The following is a 4,518-nucleotide window of genomic DNA, read 5'->3' as shown; positions in this document are numbered from 1 at the left end:
ATGTGTTTCAACATAAGGGCCGGTAGATTGAATTTGACTTTGTGTTTGAGGAAGTAGGCAAAGGTACACTCCAGGCTTCCCACGTCTTTGCTTTTGTTGTTCGTAGGCAATAGGCTATCAGTTACAATCATGACTAGTATTTTTTGTTCAGCGGTTAGCCATTTTCTGTTAGGCCGGGTGGCCGAGGTGAAGCCCTCCTCTTTCCCTAGCAGGTACCCGAGGTAGTCCATATACCCCATGCCTTGGGCACTAATCCGCCTCTTTCGGTCATAATCTGACACGCCTGTGGTGGTCAATTTTAGGAGTTTGGCCAAGCGGCCTTCGGAGAGTACTATCTCCTTTCCTCAGACTTTGGTGGTGATCTCTACTTTGTCACCCCGCTTGACGGCTATTAAATGATGGTAGAACTCTTTCACTAATTCGGGGTACGTATCCCCTTTGATGGCGAGATACGTATCTAAGAGTCCTTGAAATTTAAGCATGTCGACCAACTCCGGTGAGAATTGGTCGGGTTCGAGGGCCTTACCTCCGATTACCGTGTAATCGGCGTCGTTCCACTCCGGGGTTCGGATTCCGAGGGGCTTTTTCGGCATGATTGGGGTTCTTCGGGAGAAATTTTCAGGCGAGTTTTTCCGGTGAATTTTCTGGTGGGGGTTTCCAGCGGTGATGGTTTCTCCGGCGAGGGGGGCGGGCGACGTGGCCTGCTGTTTGTGGCCGCCGGCGAGGGTGCGAGGCTAGAGTAGGTGGTTGCTGGCAGGGGGCGGCGACCGGGCGAGAGGCGGTGGGCGCGGCAGCGGGTCGTGGCCGGGCGAGAGGCGGTGGCCTTCCGGGGCGTCGTCGGCGGTGTGTGGGGCGGAGGAGCTGGGCGGTGGCCTTCCGGGGCGTCGTCGGCGGTGAGTGGGGCGGAGGAGCTGGGCGGCGGCTGGTTTGATGGAGGCCGCTGGTGGGGTGTGGGTCTCGGGTGGTTGCCGGCGGGGTGGGGTGAGAGGGAGAGAAAGAGAGAGAGATTATGGGGGGAGAAAGGAATGAGGAAGAAGAAGGGTTTTTAATTTGGGGGTTTTGGGGTTTTTAGGGATTTGTAGGGGTTTAAGAAGGGAGTGTTCCCTTGAAATTCCAAGAAACACTCATAGCCTAGTGGTTAAGGCTTTAGTCTTATAAGTGATAAGTGAAAGGTCTAAGGTTTCATTCTTATTGATAGCATTAGTCCTATTTGTTGTGTACTCGTCTTTTTCCTTCTTTTGTCTTTTAGAGGGCGAAGATGTTGGTCCTTGTTGTTTTGTAGGTAGTCTTGTTTTCTTTAAGCTATTATTTCGAGCTAGCTTTTATTCATAATAATTTCAAAGTGACTAGTCTAAACACGCGATTCTATTACGGGGGTAGTTACAAAGAAAAAGGGTTTCGTTACACTATCCTAAACAAAATTCATCTTCCTGGTTCCCTTCTGGCGGGTTTGCGTGATCTTCGTTCTCTGGGATTATATTCCCTTCGTCTGGGTCGCCTTCGCTCTCGAGTTCGGCTTGCGTGCGGCTCATGACAAATACTTTTCCGGGAGCACCATAGTTTCCTTGATTGTTCGTGCCCCCGTGCTGGCCTATGGCCATGGGACGTGAGTTTGAGGGTTGAGGACAGAGGAATGCCTTGTGCCCTTCTTTCCCGCAATTGAAGCACCGTAAGGGGTTCCCCATGCAGTCCTTGCCCCTATGGCTTTGGTGGCATCTTGGGCAGGGGAAGCCACCTGTATTAGTTTCGTTGTTTCGTGGGGGCGGCCTCTGCCCTGCTGGATTGCTTGGCCTTGCGTTAGCATCGTTTCTTGTTCTTTTTATGGGTGGCGTCCGACCTCCTGTGTTCCTTTTTCGAATCTGTTCTTGAACACCGCGCTGTAGCAGTTGGATTCGATAGAGATTGGCGGCACTGGAGTAGGCCTCGTTGAGGGTCCGGGGTCCGCTTACTATTAGGGCTTTTCGGGCTTCGAAGTTGAGGCCCGATACAAATCACTTTATTTTGGTTGTCTCTGTGGAGACCAGTCCTGGCGCGAAGCGTGCCAGTTCGAGGAATCGTTTATGGTATTCCATGACGGTAGCTGTTCCTTGTTTTAAGTGAAGGAACTCTTCGTGCATAGATGCTTTTATGTGGGCTGGGTAGAATCGTTCTCGTAGTCGTGTTTTCAGACTTTCCCAGTTGAATCCTGGTTCTCGTCTGTAAGTGGGTCCCTCGTGGATCCACCAAAGGTCTGCCTCGTGTCCGAAGTAGAATGAGGCTACCTCTACGCGACGTTCCTCTGGACATTCTACTAGCCTCAGGATTTTGTCGAAGGTCCGAATCCATTCCTCCAGAATGGCGGGATCTTCTTCTCCTGAGAAAGTGGGTGGCTTGTGGTTTGAAACTTGTCGGGAGATTTCTGAGTTTGCATTTGGTGGAGGTGGTGGTGGTCGGTTGTTGCGGAGAGCTATGTCGCTGAGTGCTTGGGCGACTTGGGTCAGTTGTTGCAGGGTTTGAGCCAGGGGATATTGTGTAGCGGGTTCCGGAGTCCTTGATTGTCTTCTGGTAGGTGCCATGATGCTGATCTATAGAGCCAACGTTTATAGTAATGTTTAAGTTAGAGCGTTGTACCCTTACCTTGGTGTGATAAGCGAAAGGGGAGTCTTTTTTTAAATTTATGAGGGGTATGGTGGGCTCACAATCTCACCGCGCGTCCTATGATTCCCTAAATCCTATCCTACTGAACTTTTAATGTTTTAGGCCTATTGTCCTATAGTCTTGGTCTTAAGAGTCTTATCCTAGGGTCAAACTTAGGCTCTGATACCAACTGTAACACCCTGAAATTTTATAACTTTTAAGACTTATATAATAAAGGTAAATTCTCATTAAATCCCAAAACAATATATAGTAGAGTACGGGGTGCTATGCCACACCTGGGCTAGAGAACCCAGGTGCACAGGCTAACTAACTAATATCCTCGATAATGTAAATACATAAGCATGGCACGCAGGCCGAAAGGGAAACTATCTACTCTATGCTCAAAATCTCTAGCGCGCTCCAGTGTCTACTCCTCTGTGCCTGAAAGCCAAATATATCTGTTCAGCGAGAGATGCTGGTAACCCACTCTAACGCGTTGAAATATAGTATATATATATATATATATATATATATATATATATATATATATATATATATATATATATATATATATATATATAGATATACAAAAATCGTTTCGAAGCAGGAAGATATATACTTAAGAGACACTAGTTTTAAATCAAGGAATAGACTCAACAAATAGGGATAAGCATATCAGACAATAATAACAACATCATGAGGAATACGCATTTACGGTCACAAGCCACTTCTCAATTCCAATCCACATTATCATCCAAACATCATTCATATCACATAATCATCGATGGCGCCACGGGAACAATCGCATGCCCCGAACATGAGGGTTAATGCCTATAGCATTAACACGGCCCCGCAGAACCTTACCTCAGTACCGCAGTACGAGAGGAGTTGATCGCAACCAACCCTTGGAGAACCGCTGACAAACTCAACGTCGGACCACGATCCGACACACCGCTGACGCGCCCAGTCGGTGGACCGTGATACCCTTTACAATGTGGGACTTACGACCCTACACACCGTTGGTGCGCACAATCGGTGGGCCGTAGCGGATCAAGCCCGACACACCGCTGAGCTAAACTCAGTCGGTGGGCAAAGATCCTCGGAAACAACGGTCCTACATACCGATGTCCCACCACTCGGTGGGTCGCAGCCAGTCGTAGCCCTACACACCTCCTAATTACTCAGGTCGGTGGACTACAACGTTCCTCGGCTTGTTGGCGCCATACCGCCTGGCGCATCCCGGTCAGTGGGTCATATCACCGAGGCCCATGTGGACCTTCAGTCCTATACATAATCTTTATATACCTGACCGGTCTCTACCAGCCTGGTTAACAATTGGGATGGTTCTCAACCCATTCAACTGCCCGTATAGTGGACCTCAGTCCTATATCACATCAATATCCCTGACCGATCTTAACCGGCCTGGTTAACAGTTGGGATGGTTCTCAGCCCATTCAACTACCTGTATAGCCCAATTGGTCTTAACCAAGTTGGGGTCATGCATCACGTAACACACAATAGCACATAATGACACATTAATCACATAGGGAAGGGGGAACATATAATTAAGCTTACATGTGATCATTCACACACTAAGAATAGTTCCTAAGGGCTCATATAACTTCCACCTAGGTCCACGGGTTACCAATTCAACTAGCATGCAATTCCTAAGACTAGTTTAACCTACGAATAGTACCCGAAATTCCAAACTAGACTCAGACACGACAAACGGGGTCCGTTGGGACACCATGGGGGACGGGGAGCAACAAACGGGGAAGCCGGGGACCCGGGGTGGGGTGTGGACCAGCGGGTAGCCGGTGGGTGGGGGTCACCCGCCGGCTGCACACCGGTGGGCGCTGTTCCGGGCAGTGGGTAGCCGGCTGCCCGCGCCGGGCAGCGCCC

The sequence above is a fragment of the Ipomoea nil genome, unplaced genomic scaffold (assembly GCF_001879475.1).
Source record: "Ipomoea nil cultivar Tokyo-kokei standard unplaced genomic scaffold, Asagao_1.1 scaffold0179, whole genome shotgun sequence".
Lineage (NCBI taxonomy): Eukaryota > Viridiplantae > Streptophyta > Magnoliopsida > Solanales > Convolvulaceae > Ipomoea > Ipomoea nil.
This window is presented reverse-complemented; position numbering follows the sequence as displayed.